Source organism: Ovis canadensis, chromosome 25, assembly GCF_042477335.2.
Source record: "Ovis canadensis isolate MfBH-ARS-UI-01 breed Bighorn chromosome 25, ARS-UI_OviCan_v2, whole genome shotgun sequence".
Taxonomy (NCBI): domain Eukaryota; kingdom Metazoa; phylum Chordata; class Mammalia; order Artiodactyla; family Bovidae; genus Ovis; species Ovis canadensis.
The window spans coordinates 24,833,276-24,855,265 of record NC_091269.1 but is presented as its reverse complement, the minus strand read 5'-3'; the positions used below and the strand labels follow the sequence as shown (position 1 = coordinate 24,855,265).

At 45.3% G+C, this 21,990-nt stretch overlaps 1 protein-coding gene and 1 pseudogene across 2 annotated transcripts in view; one reads left to right on the top strand and one right to left on the bottom strand.

Annotated features, from left to right (window-relative positions):
• The window catches only part of SLC35F3 (solute carrier family 35 member F3), a 408,781-nt gene that overhangs the window by 60,844 nt on the left and 325,947 nt on the right, over positions 1-21,990 (bottom strand). The gene's annotated exons all lie outside the window — the stretch shown is intronic.
• Positions 13,208-14,099, top strand: LOC138430444 (zinc finger protein 42 homolog; annotated as a pseudogene).

Here is a 21,990-nt window from a genome sequence, read left to right as displayed (position 1 = left end):
TAACAAGCTCCCAAGCGATGTGCTGCAGGTGGACCACTTGTCATATTTTGAGACCCTCCCACTTCCTCAAAAGGACAAGCGCCCCCAAAGCGTTTCCTCGAAAAGCATGAGGTTCCTAAAGACTTTCCAGAAACATGCCTGCAGGACTGCCATCACTTTGCCAGTTTCCTCTTTTTGCCCGGGTCAGCCCAGGAGCTGAGTGGCTTTGTCAGCACCTCCAGATTCCCCTGGAGAGGGATTCCTGGAACAGGGGAGGGGGGAGCTGGAGCAGCTGCTGGGGCAGGGCAATGACAGAGAACTCTCTGCCACTTAACGCCTGTGTGGGGAATGCAGCTGGCTGAGAGGCCTCCATTTACCCTGGCGGGAAGATGGGCTGGGTCCACTGGGGGGAGCAGCACGGGGCACCCTTGGTGAGGGGCTCTCCAGCTGGGGAAGCTGGTGGCCGTAGGGGTGGAGGGAACCGAAGCAGGGGAGAGCAGACTGGCTGGTGGCTGGAGGAGCGTGGGGTAGGAGTGGGGATGAACCAGCCATTCCCACAGGAGCAAAGGAGTGTGCAGTGAAAGAACCCTGGTGGCAGTGTGGAGGCTGGTGGCTCCCAGGAGTGCCTTGGATTTTATTTCCCCATCATTAAAACAGGGAATGGGATTGGAGATAGGGTCTCTAAAGTAACATGCTATGAAAGGCTGACAAGGTCACACAGAGCTCCGCAACCCCTCCCCTCCCCACAGCTTCATGTCGGCACCCGCCCCCGCCCCACAACCAAAGCTCTAATAAAATGTGAGCTCCATATACACTTCAATTGTGTTCGACTCTCTGCAATCCTATGGACCGTAGCCCACCAGGCTCCTCTGTCCATGGGATTCTCCAGGCAAGAATACGGCAGGGGATTGCCACGCCCTCCTTCAGGGGATCTTCCCGACGCAGGGATCAAACCTGTGTCTCTGCAGGGATGGAACCAGCATCTTTTACATCTCCTGCACTGGCTTTTTACCACTAGCGCCACCTGGGATGCCCATGCACTATTGATAGTATGTATAAAACAGACAACTGATGAGAACATCACGGAGAACGCGACTTAATGCACGGTGGTGACTGAATGGGAAGGAAATCCTAAAGGGAGGGGGTATATGTATACAAATGGCTCACTCCTTTTGCTGTGCAGAAGAAACTAACACAACATTGTAAAGAATACTGCAATAAAAACTGAATAATAAAAAGCAAGATCCATAAGACATTAGCATTAAGCGAAAAAAGCAAGCCATCAAGTAATATGTATACCTTGATAGTATACCAACACGTATACATTGTACATTCATTTATGCATTAAACAATAGCAAAATTAGCACCTATCACACGGCAGAAATTACTCTAGTCAGTGGAGATAAAGTAGCGACCAGATAGACAAAGGCCCTCCTAGAGCCGACACTCAAGTGGGCAGGCAAACAATGAACAAACAGACCAATTAATAGTCAAAATGAAAGAAGAAACCCGAGCTCCTTCCCACAGCTGTCGCGGCAATGTTCTTTCCCTCACTTCCATCCCTGGCTCCCCATCACATCTCACTGCTTTGGTCTTACTCACTTTTGCGCTTCGCATCACACCAGAGTCTTTTAAAATAATTTTCTTAGGCAGACCTGCATCACTTGAAACTGCATTAATGGGTATCCCATATGTGCACATACATATCTTTATATATGTCATATATGCTTGCACTTATTTGAGCACATACATGTGTGCGTGTGTGTGCCCCTGTACACGAATGTGCGTGTGTGTGCCCCTGTATATGAATGTGCGTGTGTGGTTCGGACAGGTCTTGGTACAACTTAAATCCTCAATAATGTTTGCTGAAGAAATGAGTAAGTTATGTGTCAATAATATCTTAATAAAACTGGGGGCAGGGAGAACAAAGAAGTGGTTGAATAAATCAACGATCACAGGATAAAGCAGAAAAGAAACAAGGCAGGTGTTAAGAATCTCCTCCCACTTTGCAGATGCAGCAGCTGGATAAAAGGAGGACTGAGTGATTTGCTCAGGATTACAGAAAAGCCAGGAAAGATCAGGGGAAAGAAAGGCCCCAAGCCAGGGACGTCCCTGGTGGTCCAGCGGCTAAGACTTCACGCTTCCAATGCAGGGGTCAGGGTTCCACCTCTGGTCAGAGAACTAGATACCCCACATCTCAACTAAGTCCATCCCACGTGCCGCAAGAAAGATCCGGTGCAGCCAGATAGATACATATTTAGTAGGAAGAAAAGAAAATCCCCAACCCAGGCTCTTTTGTCTCTTCCTCCCTCTGCAGCCGTGGTGGGTGGCGTTTGGACCAAGTTCCGGATCCAGGGGTGGTATAAGGCCACTATGTGGGATACATTACTGCGCTGAACAGGACTTTTTTTATAACAAGGGATCACTTTCAAGTTTATGCTTAGTTACCTCCTCTTTCCTAAGACGATACCACCCCCAACATGCACAAGTACTGTGGTTATGCCCCCTTATTTGAACCCTCCCAGCCATGGCATCCCATCAGTGGGACTGAGGTTCCTCTTGTTGGACTGTGTATGACAATGGATTTTGTAAAGGCCTTCCACCCTCCTCCCAGGTGATGTCAGAGACGGAGGCACAGTCCCTATCAGAATGCCTCTAGCCTTTCTCCTTTTCCTCCCAAGCAACTGAGAAATGGCTATTTTAAGTCCCTGGTGGAAAGACGCCCTGAAGCTGCCCTGGCTGTCCACGTGGGCCCCTCGGTACTCCCTACCTGCCTTCACCATGGTTGTTGGTGGTAAACGGCCAGATGTCGGCCTCTGTGGGCACCAAGTATTATTTATAACAAGGCCTGAGCTGGAGCCACTAACATCCAAGTCAAGATTTGTCCTCATTTTTCATTTTTAATTCAAGCGTAATTCCTACCTACTATTCTGCGTGATCCTTTTTTTGTTTCCTCCCGGCCTGCAGATCATTATAAAATAGAAACAGAGCCACAGAAAGTGACCTGTCTCAAGAAAGATTCTACCAGGAGGAGAGTTGCCACTGATGTGACCTAGGGTTCTTTCCACCTGGTCCTGCGCACATGCCCACTGTGTTTCTAGTGATCTCCCATCTCAGGTTAGGGTTCGGGTTCTCCCAACTCAGGCCCTGGGCTAGGACCTAATGAGTATTTAGGTCAACAGGAAGGGGCCCTGCCTTCATGGAGGTGCCCACTGGGTTGTTTAGAGGGCATATACTGTAGGCTGTGACGTCAGAATCTACGTGTAATGTCCCTCAGGCAAGGTGGACACGGATCCACAGAGGTGCTGGGGGGCTCCTGGCACCACCCCCAGGACCCCAGCACCCACTGTCTCCTCTGCCCTGAGGCCCTGCTCTGAGCACGCAGATTCTGGGGGTCGTGTCTTAGGGTAGATGAAAAAAGACAGGCCTGGAGGGCTCAGCGCCAGTCCAAGGCCAGGTCGTGCCAGAGAACCTTGAATACACGCTGTGTTTCAGTGCTTCTGAGGTAGAAGAGACTTAGACCATCTGTATGTGGATTGTCACCAACTCCTGATGAATAAAAATATTCCACTCATCAGCTGTGAAGAAGGAGTGAAAAAATGCGAAGTCAGTGACCGTGACCTCTCCCAGGAGCCACCTCCCCCAGCGCTGCTTCAGGGAGGCAATTCCTACGTAAGCTTGGGTTCTGAGCTGAGGCCTCCAAGGAGATCCTGACTCTTCATTTCGTAGCTCTGCATCTTGGGCAGGTGAGTGGTGAAACCTGCCAGGGCCTCAGCCTCACATGGAAAATGAAGACAATCTCGTCACTTCTCCCCTAGCAGAGGCCTAGGGGACTAGGCTCATAATATGTAGTAGAGGCACAGTGCTGAGAAGAGTATGTGACACCTACTGAATGCAGCAAAGGCTGAACCAGTGTTACTTATCAACATCATCTTTTGTGTGTATATATCTCTATCTCTGGGGCTTCCCTGGTGCCTCAGCAGTAAAGAATGTGCCTGCCAATGCAGGAGACACGGAAGATGTGGGTTTGATCCCTGGGTCGGGAAGATGCCCTGGAGAAGGAAATGGCAACCCACTCCAGTATTCTTGCCTGGGAAAACCCATGGACAGAGGAGCCTGGCGGGATATAGTCCGTGGGGTTGCACTGAGCACACTCACATAGATAAATGTATACGCTGTCTGTGCTCAGTGGTGCCCGACTCTTGGGGACCCCATGGACAAGGGATACTTGTCCATGGACAAGGGATTCCAGGCAAGAATACTGGAGGGGGTTGCCATGCTGCAGGGGATCTTCTCAATCCAGGTATCAAACCCAGGTCTCCCACATTGCAGATGGATTCTTTATCATCTGAGCCACCAGGGAAGCCCATAAATGTATATACACATACTCAGATATATACGTACCACGTATATCAGTCCATCTGACTGTCCATCCATCCTCCCACCTATCTACCATCTACGTATACCTATATATGTGTCCATGTACCTAGGTATGTGTACACGTATATACATTTAATGTTCATAGGCATTTTAAACATCCTTCTGTCTCTGCACAATATCGAAAAAAGCATCTGTGTCCCCTTAGCTAGGGATGACATAAAATGAGAAGTGCAGGGAAATGCAATTGGAATCTTACTAAAATAAGGAGATGTGAAATGCAGAATTCTCAGTCTTCCATCTGCAGCACTGACGGTGAGCGTCTGTGACGACAGGATAGATGATGACTTGAGGCGAAGCCACTGGCCAGGGAGCTCCTCCTCCTCTGAGAACACTGCCTGCACCATCACACCTGCCTCTGCTAGGGTAGCTGTTCACCGCTGGTTAGGGGATGTGCAGAGCAGGGCGGCACTGCAGTCAGCAGGGGGCCCCGAGGTCTAGCGCCTCCACCTGGCCGTGTTCACACCCATGTCCCCTCTCCTGAAATGACTGCCTAGCTCCCTCACTTGGCAGCTGATTCTGTGCTGTCTCTGGTGACGCTTCCTGGGTTCTTTGTTAACATGTCATGTGTAGTTGTTCCAAATGAAACATAATTTCCCCAGAAATACCAGACCATGTCTTTTTTTGTATCTATTCCCATTTTCCTGATTCCTCCACCCATGCCTCTATGTGTCATAGCTCATATTAAGCCTTTATTAAGATTTTTGCCTCTCATAACAGGACCCAAATTCCAACAAGATACTTTTAACTAGAAAAAAATATTCCCCTGAAAACAATCAGAATTTTACTGCCAACTAGTCTAAGTGTTGAGCTAGTTCATAAGTTGCTTATTTCATCTCTACAGCAAGTCCCCTACATACCAATGAGGTTCATTCCAAGAGCACATTTGTAAGTCCAGCTTGTTCGTAAGTACAACAAAGTTAGCCTAGGTACCCAACTAACACAGTCAGCTATATAGTAATTACTGAATTAGGTTTATAATACTTTTCACACAAATAATACATAAAAAGCAAAAACAAAAAAAGAAAACGTTTTAAATCTTACAGTACAGTACCTTGAAAAGTACAGTCGTACCAGCTACATCATTGCTGCTTTTAGGCTTGCTTTCAGACACCCTGGGCTAGAACTAAAGATGCTTACTACTGTAGTCTGTACAGTGCTGCACAGAAAAATACCCAGAAGCACAATCATTGGTAGAGGAAGCACACGCGTGACAAAGTACGACAGACGTGTGGACTAACTTATGCGGCTGGACATCTGAACATACATTTGCATCTCTGAAAATTTGCAACTTGAAGGTTTGTGTGTAGGGGAATTTATATATATATACACACACACTTAAATGTAAACAAATAAAATTTTAACCAAAATACTATGTCCTAAGTACAACAATGTTACTAAGTGGTATGTGATGAGAAAGAAAGGCTCAAAAACTGTCCTACCCATCAGTCTACACTTTTGACTTGAAAACCCCCCAGAGCTATTTCCTGGCACCCCTGGGCTAGGGGGAAATCCCCAGACTGCTATTTATTTTCCCCATATCTCCAGCAGCTCCAGATTTCATTTCATCAGTTTGCCATCCTTCACCAAGGTCCCACAGGTTCTTTTATCCCCCAGACCCATTCCTACCTGATTCCAGACCCTCACACTTTGATACGCAACCACCTATGCAAAGGGTACAAAAAATGTGTAAAGATATATCAGAAGTCAGATGTTTGGTTTTGGGAGTGAGTCTAATAAAAATCAGTGCATTGATGTCACTCTTGGGCATATACCTGGGAAAGATGAAAACTCTAATTTGAAAAGAAACATGCACCCAATGTTCACAGCAGCACAGCTCACAATAGCCAAGACATGGACGCAACCTAAACGTCCATCGACAGACGAATGGATAAGCACGATGTGGCACGTGTCTACAGCGGAATATTACTCAGCCACGAAAAGAGTGAAACACAGCCATTGGCAGCAACATGGCTGGACGTAGGGAATATCAGGCTTAGTGAGATGTCAGAGAAAGACAAACACATGATATCACTTACATGTGGAATCTAAGAAATGACGCGAATGAACACATTTATGAACAGAAATAGATTCACAGACATGGAAGATAAACTTGCAGTTCCCAAAGGGGAAAGGGTGGGAGGGATAAATTAGGAATTTGGGATTAACAGATACACATTAATAAATATAAAGCAGATAAACAACAACAGATACAGCAAAGGGAACTATATTCAATATCTTGTAATAACCTACAATGGAAAAGAACTTGAAAAAGAACACTATATATATATGTGTGTGTGTGTATGTGTGTGTACACTCTCTCTCTAGTTATAACAAATACATATACATACAATATATATATGTAAAACCAAACCACTTTCTACACACCTGAAACATCGTAAATTAACTATAAAAGTGACAGTGAAAGAGTTGCTCAGTCGTGTCTGACTCTGCGACCCCATGGACTGCAGTCCGCCAGGCTCCTCTGTCCATGATTCTCCAGGCAGCAATACTGGAGTGGGTAGCCATGCCCTTCTCCAGGGCATCTTTCCTACCCAGGGAATGAACTCGTGTCTCCCACACTGCAGGCCAATTCTTTACCATCTGGTAAAAGTAGACCACCAGGGTATATTTCAGCTTAAAATTAACACATTGAAGGAGGGACTTTCACCTACAGATAGAAAGACAGGACAACCAGAGTGAGCCAGTATCGGTGGGGCTCCAGAAAGGAGGCATCAGATGGTAACATTATGTTCACATGATTACACAATAGATGGAGGGGCAGAGAAGACGCTGAAGGAAGAGCATGTCTGGTAAATGCTGACTCCACAGTCACTTCACACCATGGGGTCTAGGCGCAGACCCTTCCTGTTAATGAATTCCAGGGGCTGCTGCCATCCTATTGAAAAGGAGCAGGATCCTGCCCATCCCCTCATGTCCTCTGTCTGCCTTTTGTCTGTGGGAAAATGTAGCCAAAGATAAGTTTAATCAGAGAAGTGAGAAAATGCAGAAACAAAGGAAAACAGTCAAGTAGGAGTGAAAGTTGCTCAGTCATGTCCGACTCTTTGTCACCCCACAGACTATACAGTCCATGGAATTCTCCAGGTCAGAATACTGCAGTGGGTAGCCATTCCCTTCTCCAGAGGATCTTCCCAAAGCAGGGATCGAACCCAGGTCTCCTGCATTGCAGGTGGATTCTTTACCAGCTGAGGAACCAGGGAAGCCTGAAAATAGTTCAAGAGACCAAACGGTAACACTTTAGTCATTAAGCATATTCAGGGTCCTCTTGTTCCTTCTCAAGGGCAACAGAAAGTATTCTGAGCCATGTCCTGTGAACTGTTCTGCAGATGCTGAAATCCCATCAGGTGAGGAAGCTAACTACATGATGCCCAGACTGTAGACGACATAAACTACAGTTCTGAGAACTGGCCTCAAAAAACAAGGAAACAAATCAACCCTGGAACTGCAGGTTAACTGTACTTCAAACGATCAAGATGATGCTGGTCAGGTCACAGATGACCCATTCCAAGACGACTGTCAAGAGCTGAATATGCTGTGTCTAGCTGTAGCCCACTGATTGTTGGAGCGGGGGAGCTGGCCTTTGAACTGGAGTCTGTCCTCTCCCCATCCATGGCTGCCAGTGTCCAAAATAAAGCAAATTTTCCAGCTTTTTGAGCAGCAAGCAGCCAGACCCTACTTTCCGTTACATTCTGAAGACTTCAAAATCCATCTGACACTTCTCATACCATGCTGATCCCCGTGACTCAGTAGGGGTGTCTTTACTGTCCAAACCAGTAGAATGAGAGGCAGCCACTAGGCAAGCAAAACGACAGGGGCAGGCAATCAGGTCCCACCAAGACAGCACGTGGAACTAGGCAATGTTTCATTGGGAAAGCAAATCTACACAGCAGTGGTCACCATGACAACGGAGGTGGGGGGAGGATAGGAAAACAGGTGGGATTTAAGAAGATTTGACACTGCTTTTACACATCTTCAGAAAAAGCAATAAAGCTCTGATGAAGTCGCAGGACACACACTCTCAGGGGGTGGAAGAGTTCTTAAGAGCACCAAGTCCGACTTTACATCCATGTCCTGACTTCCTTCATGGTCCATCTGATGGTGATTGGATCGGCCAATGCTTGCACCACATGCTCAGCCCACCTTTCTGCTGTCTCAGGACAGATTCAGATGTAAGGGAGGACCACAAATAAAGAGGCCACAGGTCGAACAGTGCTCCAGCAGCTGGGTATGCTAAAGAGAAAGTGTTCAGTTCAGTTCAGTTCAGTCGCTCAGTCGTGTCCGACTCTTTGTGACCCCATGAATCGCAGCACCTGTCCATCACCTCCCTGTCCAATCGGCCTCCCTGTCCATCACCAACTCCCGGAGTTCACTCAGATTCATGTCCATCGAGTCAGTGATGCCATCCAGCCATCTCATCCTCTGTTGTCCCCTTCTCCTCCTGCCCTCAATCCCTCCCAGCATCAGAGTCTTTTCCAATGAGTCAACTCTTCGCATGAGGTGGCCAAAGTACTGGAATTTCAGCTTCAGCATCAGTCCTTCCAAAGAAATCCCAGGGCTGATCTCCTTCAGAATGGACTGGTTGGATCTCCTTGCAGTCCAAGGGACTCTCAAGAGTCTTCTCCAACACCATAGTTCAAAAGCGTCAATTCTTCAGCGCTCAGCCTTCTTCACAGTCCAATTCTCCCATCCATGCATGACCACAGGAAAAACCATAGTCTTGACTAGACGGACCTTAGTCAGCAAAGTAATGTCTCTGCTTTTGAATATGCTATCTAGGTTGGTCATAACTTTTCTTCCAAAGAGTAAGCGTCTTTTAATTTCATGGCTGCAATCACCATCTGCAGTGATTTTGGAGCGAAAGTGTTAGCCACTCTGAAAGTGTTAGTTGCTCAGTTGTGTCTGACTCCTTCTGATCCCATGGACTGTAGCCCGCCAGGCTCTTCTCTCCATAGAACTCTGTAGGCAAGAATACTGGAGTGGGTTGTCATTCCCTTCTCCAGGGGATCTGCCCGACCCAGGGATGGGACCTGGGTCTCCTGCACTGCAGGCAGATCCTTAACAGTCTGGGCCACCAAGGAAGCCAAGGTATGGAAAGGAAATGTTAAAGATGTCCTTGATGTGCAACTTCTTAACCCTCCCGATCCTGCGGTCCATGGCTGACATGAGTCATTCTGCTTCTAGAACCCTTATGTCTTATTTCCTATCTTCTTTAAAAAAGTTTCATTGATAGAGATCCACTGCTCTTTTTTTTAAAATTTTTATCTATGTTTGGCTGTGCTGGGTCTTTGCTGTAACACACAGGCTGCTTGCGGTGGTGGCTTCCCTTCTTGCAGAGCATAGGCTCCAGGGCACACAGGCTCAGCAGCTGTGGCACGTGGGCTTAGGTGCCCTGTGGCATGTGGGATTTTAGCTCCCAGCCCAAGGATCGAACCCATGTCCCCTGCATTGGCGGGTGGATTCTGAACCACTGTTCCACCAGGGAAGTCCCCCACTGCTCCTTTGCCATCCTACTTTTCATACTCTGGCAAGTATACACAGTTTCAGAATATTCCAATAAGAGGACCAGCCCATGATCTTTAACTATAATGGGTTTCACCCTCTCTTTGCTTGTGGTCCAAACATATTTATTAAGGAGAGCTCAATCCCCAAATTAATTGAAGGTCAAGGCATTATCACTATTCACTGGGATGATGACATCAGATCAATTCATTGGTGATATTTTACTCTTTCTTTGCAAGCAAAGTCTATTAATGCTATGATAGAGCTTGAGACTCAAATCTCTACTGAATGAGAATTTTGAGTTAGTCAGACTTTATTTGAAAGAATACGCTTTAAATTTTATAGCATTTTTATGGGTCTCAAAGGACCTCTTACACACCTTTAGAATATAAAAAAAGAAGGAAGTATGATTTCTATGTTGCAAAAGAAAGAAGCTCTGATTCAGAGAAGGTTATTATTTACTAATAATTCCAGGAATGAATCTATTCATCAAGACCAGACTCTAGATGTTTTTAGTTTCTGTACTGATTGTCTTCACAAGATTTCCCCAAGTATTTCAAGAACTTTTTTTTAAAACTATCTGTAAAGAATAAAGAATAACTCATCAACTGTTGGTGGTCTATGAAAGTGTTAGTCACTCAGTTGTGTCAAACTCTCTGTGACCACATGGACTGCAGCCCACCAGGCTCCTCTGTCCGTGGAATTCTCCATGCAAGAATGCTGGAGTGGGCTGTCATTCCCTTCTCCAGGGGATCTGCCCTACCCAGGGATGGAACCTGGTCTCCCGTATTGCAGGCAGAGCCTTCACCTATTCTTTCCCTGTCGGAGCCACCATGTTGGTGCTCTGTACATGGTAGTAAATAGAAGTTGCCTCTCAGCCCTGTGTCTGTCCAGGACTTCTGCCCAATAGGAGAGAGAAGCTCAGATCAAAAATCTACCCCAGCAGGCTTCACTGGTGGTCCAGTGGTTGAGAGTCTGCCTGTCAATGCAGGAGACAATGCTTGGTCTGGGAGGATCCCATGTGCCATGGAGCAGCTAAGCTCACGTGCAACAACTCCTGAGCCCAAGCTCAAAGAGAAGAGCTTTGCCACAAGAGAAGCCTGCATGCCCCAACTAGAGAAGGCTTGTGTACCATACCAAAGACCCAGCAAAGGCAAACAAACAAACAAACAAAAAAGAATATCTTTTGGTGGTGAATACCAGAGTCACTCAATGGATTCAATCAACTCATATTTCTCCCCATCTTTAAATTTACAGCTAGTTTCCTACTATATTAGGAAGTTTATGATTTGAACTTCATTAAATTTTAAATTTCGCAATAAAATTTCAATGGTATAAAGAAACCAAAGAGTACATAGGCTATTGCTTCCAAATAAACTGTCCTGCCATCTGAGCCTTGCTGCTGGACTGCCAAGGAAGCCTCCTCCTGAGGGTGGTTTTCTGACTCAGTGGCAGAAGCACAAGGCCTGTGAGATGGTTTCTTGGATCGGCATGAGTTGAGGGGTGCCCCAAAGTCTGCACAACCAAAAGGGACTGAAACATGTCCATACGTACAAATAAAGGCATTCATTGGGAGGTCTTACACGTTAATTGCGCTTCCCTGGTGGCTCAGGCATGAAGAATCCGCCTGCAATGCAGGAGGCACAGGAGATGTGGGTTCTATCCCTGGGTGGGGAAGATCCCCTGAAGGAGGGCATGGCAACCCACTCCAGCATTCTTGCCTGGAGAATCCCATGGACAGAGGAGCCTGGTGGGCTACAGTCCGTGGGGTCACAGAGTCAGATAGGACTGAAGTGACTGAGCGCCCAAGCACATTAATTGGGATTTAAAATACCAAGACAGCACTTGTTACTCAATTTGTCCTAGAGCATAAGTGAAAATGGGCATAGGGTTTTACACTTCAAGAAGTGAAGGTTAGGGATGCTATGCTCTGCCGCTTACCAGACTGTGCCAGGAATGCCAAGGGCAGCATGGCAGGCCTGGGGAGATGAATGAGGGTTGGGACAAAAAAGGCTGGAGGGACTCAAGGCAGAGTGGTCTGCAGCAACACGGATGGGCCTAGAGACTCATCCTGAGTGAAGAAAGCCAGATAAAGAAGGGGAGATACAAAACAGGAACAGGCTCTCAGACTTAGAGAACGAGCTTATGGTTGCCAGCAGGGAAGGATGATGGGAAGAGATAGTTAGGGGGTTTGGGATCGACTTGTACACACTGCTATATTTAAAATGTAAAACCAACAAGGACCTACTGTGTAGCACATGGAACTCTGCTCGATGTCATGTGGCAGCCTGGATGGGAGTTTGGGGGAGAATGGATACATGCGTATGTATGGCTAAGTCCTTTCGCTGTCTACCTGAAACAATGACAACATTGTTAATCGGCTACACTCCAATATAAAATAACAAGTTAAAAAAAGAGAGAATTCTGTGTAGTCAGCCTGGGCCAGCCCTGCACTGGACTACGGGGTCACTGAAGAATGTGCCACCTGGTGGATCTGGTGGATATATTCTGTTCCATTCTGGTTTCCTCCCACTTTGTAGGATCCTCTCCAAATGTTGCCTCTCAGAGATCACGACTTTGAGGATCTCCTCTAAGAGAGCGCAAACCAGTTATAGGCAGGGTAGGAGAATTGGACTACTCCTGTTCACAGTTTTATACCAGGGAACAGTTCTGTCAAACGTGTGGGTGCTAAGTCGCTTCAGTCGTGTCCGACTCTGCAACACTATGGATGGTAGCCTGCCAGGCTCCTCTGTCCCTGGGGTTCTCCAGGCAAGAACACTGGAGTGGGTTGCCATGTCCTCCTCCAGGCAATCTTCCTGACCCAGGGACTGAACCTGTGTCTCTTATGTCTCCTACACTGACAAGCAGGTTCTTTACTAACTAGTGTCACCTGGGAAGCCCCATCTGGTATATAGCTCTATCCATTTTTTTTAACAGCTGGATTCTAGTTCTTTAAAGCATAAAGTAATTTAACATTAGATGTGAAGAAGCAAACATTTACACCATATATCAAGCAAAACAAAAGGATGCTCAACAATCAGCTTAAGATCTAGAACATTTCCAGGTAAAGCGGGGTTGATTTCAGCTCTCTGTCAGGAGCACAACTAGTGGTTTCTTCTATGTCTTATCATTGACAGGAACTGGAATAGGAGATATAGTGCATCACAGGAGCATGGGTGCTAGCTGAAGACAACTCAGACAGAGAGCTCCTGCCTGGAAGTGATTGCTCTAACCTGGTGCAAACGTTATAAGAGGGAACCAGCAGGACGCCATGAACCAGAGATTGAAGAAAAGTGAAAAGACACTTGGGCAGAAAGGCCTGGGTAGAAGAGCCGTCAGGGGGGACTAGGTACCGCCAGCCCAGCAGGAAGCTCCGGAGACAACGTGGACCTTATGTGATGACGATGTATTCTATGAGGCTAGTGTTCAGGTTGCTGAAGAGGATTCCTTCTCTTACTCTTACATAGAATGCATAATAAGAAGTGAGTTTCTTGAACCTATCACGGAAGAAGACTCACTTCTTAAGTCCTTTGTCTGAAAGAAGGACTGGAACAAGAGCTTTCTCAACAGGTTCTTATGGCAAGCTCACTTCTTGAATGTTCCTTGGAATACATGAAAAAAAATTAAAAAGGCAAAACAAGAATTGCCTCAACAGATTGTTGGGCAGAATCCACTTCTTGAGTTTTCTGAGTACAAAACAGGCAAGAAGCTTCCTCCCGGAGGAATACCCAGCACTGAATTTCCAGATCCTAAACAGCTCACAGAACGTACTAGAATGAAGCCAAGCACAAATAAAGAATACGATGCTCCAGAAAAATAATTGTCTTCACAATGGATACATAAGAGAGTTCAAGAATAGAGCATTCCTGGGAAAGCATCTCTGGGTTCACAGTCCCTGAGATCATGGATGTGCAGAATGTGGGAAAGCCTTCAAGGGGAGCACAAAACTAAAGAGCCATTTTCTGGTTCATACTGAAGTGAAGCCATTTACATGTACTCTTGAACGGTCCGGGAAAACATTTTTCCCTGTCCAATTTGTGTACATATGTACTGGGGAGAAACCTTTTGTGTGTCTGTTTGAAGGCTGTTGTAAGTTTATTCAATCAAATAACATGAGTTAAGTTCACCTCTTAACTCATGCAAAAGCTAAAGTGAGTCAGTGAAAGAAGATGGAAAATAATCCTCCAACAGGATAACATCCTGTTGGATGTGCTTAGTTGCTCAGTCGTGTTCAACTCTTTGCAACTCCCATGGACTGTAGCCCGCCAGACTCCTCTGTCCATGGGATTCTCCAGGCAAGAGTACTGGAGTGCATTGCCAGGCCCTCCTGTCGGGGATCTTCCAGACTCAGGGATTGAACCCGTGTCTCCTGCACTGCAGGTGGATTCTTTGCCATCTGAGGTACCAGGGAAACCCTTAAACAGGATAAGCATATTAACAAAAGAGTGACTGGGGACAAATATGCCTCATATGCCTCACTGATTATTGTTTCAGAAAATAATTTTTAAATCAATATAGTATCTTATGTATATTTTTAAATGTTACTAAGATGCTCCTATAGTCTGTGATAATATTTTAGAACTCTGTGTATGAAATTACAGTGTGCTTCTAATAGTAAGGTCAGTAATGAACTTACTTCAAAAGCAGAATCTCTAGTTATTATGAATTGTATTTTTGGATATGGGCGTTAATGTCTCATACTATAAAAATGAAATTAACTTTGCTTGTTGAGTTGTAATTTCCAATTGTTTAGCTTTTTCCTTTTAGGAATATACTTCTTAATACATGTGATAATTCCAGGTGGCACAGTGGCAAAGAATCCGCCTGTCAATGTACGAGACTCGAGTTCAAACCCCAGGTCGGGAAGATCCCTTGGAGTAGGAAATGGCAACCCACTCCAGTATTCTTGCTTGGGAAAACCCACAGACAGAGGAGCCTGGTGGGCTATAGTCATGGGGTTGCAAAGGGTCAGCCATGATAGAGCATACATACATAATCCGAGAGAATGTAAATTTTGCATTGAATTGTCAATAAATGAGTGAGTAGCTGAACTTTAAGTTAAATATGACATTTAATCATTTTACTTTTTATGACTGTACCACTGTAACCATTTACAGTGATATGGTTATTTGATAGTGTCAATGGTTATTTGATAGTATCAATCCATTTGAATCCATTTTAGATACTTTAAAATAAAAGGAACTAATCCCACCCCAAAAGAACTAAGACAATATGTCCTTCTTTTTCCTCCTTTCCCCCAATAAAGTACTGCTATCCTGGGCTAATCTTCCCTATATATTTCTTTATAGTATATATACTACATATATACACCACTAATCAATACGTAGTTTAACTTTGTATGCTTTAAACTTTGCATCAGTGGAATTACACTGATTACCTTCTTCTGTGACTTGCTTTTTTCCTTTTTCTCCTAACATATGTTCCAGAAAGTCATCCTTAGAGATGCCTACTGCTGAGTTTCATTCATTGTCACCGCTCTATGGCATTCTATTGTGTGTGTATAACACAAATTACTTCCGTGTTGCTTCACGGGTATTTGGGCTTCCCTGGTGGCTCAGGAGGTAAAGAATCTGCCTGCAATGCAGGAGACCTGGGTTCAATCCCTGGTTCAGGAAGATCCCTGGAGAAGGAAATGGCTCTCCACTCCAGTATTCTTGCCTGGGAAATCTCATGGACAGAGAGAATCCTGCTGGGCTACAGTTTATGGGGTTGCAAGGAGTTGGACACAACTGAGTGAACAACACACACACACACACACACATACACACACACACACGGGTATTTGGGTTGTTTTCTGGTATTTTGTTACTACAGACTTTGCAGTTGCTATGAACTGTTTTTAAAAGGGATAGTCCCAACTTAGCTTTCCACCAGTGAGTACAAGCTCTAGATATTGCACATGGCACTGCCTGATTTGTTACTTTTTGCCAGCCTGATGGGCACAAAAGGCATCTCCCATAGGTCTTCATGTAAAGTTCCTAGATCACTAAAGGAAGTTGAGCATTTCATATATTTACTGGCCAGCAGGTTTTCTCGTCCATGGCATGCAGGTTAAACCCTTTGCCCATTTTTCTATTATATTTTTTAATAATAAGCAAGATATTTAAACATCTTAAAATTTGATTACAAACTAGGTACCCAGAAATATAAAAAAATCCACTGTAACATTAATACAGAATCTTAAAAGATGCCAAATAGCCAAAGCTATCTTGAAAAAGAAGAGCAGAATTGATTCTTGATGTCAGAATATAGTACAAAGCTACAATAATCAAAACAGTATGGTAGTGGCATAAAGACAAACAAAACAATGAAATAGAACAGACAGCCCAGAAATAAATCCTCATGTATATAATCCAGCGATTTTCAGCGAGGTTGCCAAGACCATTCAGTGGGGAAAATGACAGTTTCTTCAACAACCAATGACGGTAAGCAACATGAAAAGAATGAATATGGATCCTTACCTTGCACTGTATCCAAAAATGAATGCAAAATGGATAAAAGACTTAAACATAAGACCTAGAACTATACCACTCTTAGAAGAAAACTTAGGAGTAAAAACAGCCTCATGATGTTGGATTGGGCAACGATTTCTTGGATGTGGCACCAAAAGTGTTAACAAAAGTGAATGCAGATAAATTGGATTACATCAAAATTTAAAATGTCTAAAAAAATAAATAAATAAATAAAATGTCTGAGGTCAAAGGACACCATCCATAGCATGAAAGACCACTACAGAATGGGAAAAAATATTTGCATATCATTTATTTGATGATAGTGGGTTAATGTCCAGAATGTATTAACAAAACTCCTACAGCTCAACAGCAACAACAAAAAGACCAAATAACCTGATTAAAAAACAAGCAAAGGACTTGAATGGATGTCTCTCCAAAGGTGAAAAAAGATGGCCAACAAGCATATGAAAAGATGTTCAAAATCAATAATCATTAGAGTAATGCAAACCAAAACCATAATGAGATATCACCTTACATCCATTACAAGGGCTAAAATAAAAAAAAAATTAAACACTGAAAATAATAAACACTGATGAAGGTGTGAAGGAACTGGAGCCCTTGTGCACTTTTGTGGGATATAAATCAGTGTGGCCGCTGTGATGCGGCAACAAATCCAGAGCAGAGTTATCATCTGATTCAGCCATTCCACTTCTGGGCATACAAGAAAGAACTGAGACAGAGACTCCAGGAGGTATCTGCACAGCCATGTTCAGAACAGCCGTATTCACAAAAGCCAAGACATGGAAGCAATCCAAGTGTCCATTAATGGAGTAATAGATAAACAAAAGGTGGTGTCAACACAAAATGGAATATTAGTCAACTTTAAAAAGGGAGGAGATCCTGACATAGGACACAGTGTGATGGATCTCGAGCACTATTATGCATAGAGCTAGGTGGCATAATATAAGTGACATAGGAGGCATAATTCTAAGAGAAATACCAGTCACAAAAGGACAAATGCTGTACGAGGTCTCTGGAATAGTCAAATACATAGAAACAGAGAGTAGAGCAGTGGCTCCCAGGGGCCTGAGGGGAGGGGAAGAGGGATATTGTTACTTAATGCAGACAGAGTTTCAGTTTGGGAAGATGAAATAGTTTTGGAGATGGATGGTGGTGATGGTTGTACAACAGAGTCAAGTACTTAATACCACTGAATTATACAGTTAAAAATGGTTAAGATGGCAAACCTGATGTCACGGATATTTTACTACAATTTAAAATAAGCAACACAACACTGCAAACCCACTATCCCTGCGTGCGTGCTCAGTTGCTTCAGTCGTATCCGAATCTTTGCTGCCCCACGGACCACCGCCCTCCAGGCTCCTCTGTCCATGGGATTCCCCAGGCAAGAATACTGGAGCAGGTTGCCATGCTCTCCTCCAGGGGCTCTTCCCCACTTCCCCATCCAGGGATCAAACCTGAGTTTCTTGCATATCCTGCACTGGCGGGCAGGTTCTTTACCACTAGTACCACCTGGGAAGCCTGCAAATCAACTATATTCCAATAAAAATGTAAAAAGAGAGAAACAATACAGACAGAAATTACATCAGGCTTCTTCAGAAACTATGCAAACCAGAAGATAATGGAGAGACTTTTTTTTGGTACTTTTCTGGAAATAAACCAGTGAGGGAGTGATCTCCTCTGAGGACATGGAATTTCCATGTTTTTTCCCCACTCTGCTTTGCCTAGCTGTACTGTAAAGGGGAGCAAGGGACTGGCATTTGTTGCGTGGTTTACTCCTTGCAATTTGTTGCGTGGTTTACTCCTTGCAAAGTGCTTTAGAAACCTAACTTTGACCTTGATATCTTACCCTCTCAAGTCAGTACTTCCTGAAGTACCTGAAGTCAGTACTTTCTGAAATTTGGCTTCCACTCAAGTTACCAATGAAAAGACCATGACTTGGAGAGATTAAATAAACTGCCAAATTAGGATAGCTCATACGTAGTGGAGCTTGAGCCTCAAACAAAGGTCTGTCTAACTTTGACAGACCTCATGTTGGTTTGTTTTTCTTTTTGGCCATCTGGTACAGCATACAGGATCTTAGTTCCCTGACCAGGGATAGAACCTGTGCCCCCTGCGGGTAGAGCTGTAGAGTCTTAACCACTGGACGACCAGGGAAGTCCCTGGAGAGACATCTTTAAGGTACTAAAAGATAAAAATTCTATATCCAGTAAAAACATCTTTCAAACTTGAAGGCAAAATAAATAGCCCCCACACCTGATCCCCCAATATACAAATCAAATGCGTATTCTCTGCAAGGTACTATTCTAGGTTCTGGGTGATGACAGTGAGCAAAGTCAACATACATCCTAAAAGAGAGAGGACACAAGCAAACACTCATGTAAATGCAGAGTGGACTAGCTGCTCTTAAGTACTGCGGAGGAAAGACAGCAGAGACAGAGACAGTGAGTGCTGAGCTCTAGGATTTAGGAAAGGCCTCACTGGAAGAGGGACATCTGAGTGGAGACCTGACTGAGCTCTGCAGATACAGGCAGACAGACCTCTAGAAAGGAGAGAAACCAAGAGCAGAGGCGCAGAATTGGGAGTCAAAGGCAGAGGGCAGGGCTTGGAGGCCCTGGACAGGTCAGAGGTCAGGGAGGAGGACGGAGAAGAGCCAGGGAGGACTGGGGGCTGACACACAGAGTGTGGGGTCCCAGGAGTCTGGGGAAGACAGTGTCTCCAGAAGGGGGTGTGGCCACGTGAGGGGAGACCGGAAGTGACAGTGACTCTGGACTTGGCACGTCTGCTCTGATCAGGGCCCCTCGGTGACTGTGGGGTTAAGACAGAAAGGGAGACAACCAGTAAAGACTGCTCTGCGGGTGAGCTTCTCTCTATTCAGAGATTAATGAGGCGGCCCTGGGGCAAGGGGATTTCGCAAATTCTTGGAGCTGCTATATTATGGTTAGCTGATGGGAATGTTCTAACAAGAGGTCACAGTGATGAGCAGGAGGCAGTGAAAGCAGCTGCTGGAGTGAGGTTCTTGAGGAGACAGAGCTGGGCTCACTGGGTTGGGAGAGAGCTCAGAGAGGATCATAGCTGGTGGCCCTCAGGATATTAACTCTTTGTCAGTAATATGCGCTGCTAATCTTTTCTCCCAGTGTATGGTGTCTTTTTCTGAAAGATATTCTTAATTTTTTTTTCTTTTTTGGCATAACATGTAGCATATGGTGGGGTCTTAGTTCCCCAACCAGGGATCGAACCTGTGCCCCCTGCACTGGAAGAAGGATTCTTAACCAGTGGAATCCCAGGGAAGTCCCAAGATACTCTTAATTTTAATGTCGTCAACCTAATCAATCCTCACTTCATCGCTGAGCCCCTGAGCCGCCTAGGGCTGTCAGGATGGAAGCTCCTGATCTGAGGGTGGGGTACGTGTCCCCAAGGTTAATGTTGGGTCCAAGGCTCACCTCAAGCTCTGGATTCTTGCCCCTTCCCAGAGCAACAGAGCCCAGAACGGAGGATTAAGCAGGATGTGCCAAGTCACAACAGTCACGTCCGACTCTTTGTGACCCTATGGACTGTAGCCCGCCAGGTCCCTCTGTCCATGGGATTTTCCAGGCAAGAATACTGGAGTGGGTCGCCACTTCCTCTTCCAGGGAATTTTCCGGACCCAGGGATCGAACTCATGTCTCCTAAATCTCCTGCATTGGCAGCGGATTCTTTACTACTACACCACCTGGGAAGCAGGATAAATTTTACTTAACATTTCACAAAGGAGGCAGAAGAGAGAACTTTTTTTGCATAGGAAACTATTCTTTCTAAGAGTTAAAGTTCTCACTAGAAATGTCTGCTTCCCTTTAAAGTTCTTCCAGCTCTCTTGGACATCCTTCTTTTAAAAATTTCCCTTTTAAACATCCCTAGCCCTCACTCTCATCAGAATGGAATCTTTCCCAACTCCCACCGTTGACTCCCAGGGTTTCCTCTGCCTTTGCAAGCCCCTTTCTCAGAGCATCTCTGATCCCCACAGCAGCTGGTGCAGCCGGGTTACCAGGGTCAATCATCTGAGTTACTGTACATAGCAACTCTTCCCTTTCATCAGCAATCCTGTGTGTATGTGTCTGATCCCATTAGCAAGGTAACCAAATGCAGAGCCCCGTGACCACAGGCACACCTGCTCCAAATACGAACCGTAACCCAGAACTCTAACAACCTAGACACGTACGCAGCCTGCTCTTGTTCCAAGGCCAAATCCATTAGTCAACTAGCTGTTTGCCTAACAAAAACTCATCTCTCTCTGGCTAACTGAATGTTAGAACACAAACAGTCCTGTTTCCCTAAGGCAGATGGAGTTCCAGGAACCACCATCTGGGGCCTGTGTCAGGGGGGAAGCGAGAAGGAGAAGGTGGGGAACAGAGCCCTGGGTCTTGGTATCTGCCCTGAGGCCACAAGCAGAACCTCATTCTGGAACCAGCCTCGTGTCATCTGGAAGCTGCTGCAGGTCAGTTTACCCACAGGAAACATGCTGATGGGATGGGCAGGAAAGAGGCTTCATTTGGTATACTCGGGTCCTGATTCTGCCAGAATCAGATGCCAAGGACGCCCTGAGGACCCTGGAAGGAAGTGGAGCTGTTTCCTTCTCCTGTAGGAAGACCCAGACCCGAAAGCCCAACCCCATACCAGCCACTGGGCTAGGGCTTTTTCATGCTGTGTGCTAAGTCGCTTCAGTCGTGTCCGACTCTTTGTGACCCCATGGATTGTAGTCCACCAGGCTCCTCCGTCCATGGGATTCTCCAGGCAAGAATACTGGAGTGGGTTGCCATGCCCTCCTCCAGGGGATCTTCCCAACCCAGGGATTGAACCCACATCTCTTATGTCTCCTGCGTTGGCAGGCGGCTTCTCTACCACTAGTGCCACCTGGGAAGTCCAAGACGTACTTTTTTTTTTTTTTTAACCACTTTATTTTGAACTAATTTTAGATTTAGAGAAAAGTTGCAAAGATAGTACAAACAGTTTCCTTTATAGGCCTTACCAGGCTTTCCCAAATGTTAGCAATGTTTAACCTCTTATATAATCACCGTACATGCACTCTTTGTTAACGCACAAATTCTCAAATTATTTCGTAGAGTCAGAGCAAACAATCCCTGGGTCAGGAAGATCTACTGGAGAAGGAAATGGCAACTCTCTCCAGTATGCTTGCCTGGGAAATCCCACAGAGGAGTCTGGCGGGCTACAGTCCATGGGGTTGCAAAAAAGTTGGATATGTCTGAGCAAAAACACAACAACAGCGGCTCCCCCTCTATCACTGACCTGTTTTTACTCTGCCTATAGTTTTGACTTTCACAGAACCTCATAGAGTTGGAATCACAGTATCAGCTGTAGGAATCATTTCTTTCACTTGGCAGTATGAATCATTACGTGCAACCCATACTTAAGGGGAGGAAAATTCACCTCCAAGGGCGGGCGGGTAATATTCTGAAACCACCATGTGCTCCATGCTTCCCTGTCTCTGCTAGCCTTTTACTTTTTGCCTGTTTCTTTTTTTTCTTTAAGTAAAAATCTATGTTTTTCAGTTAATTTTACTTTA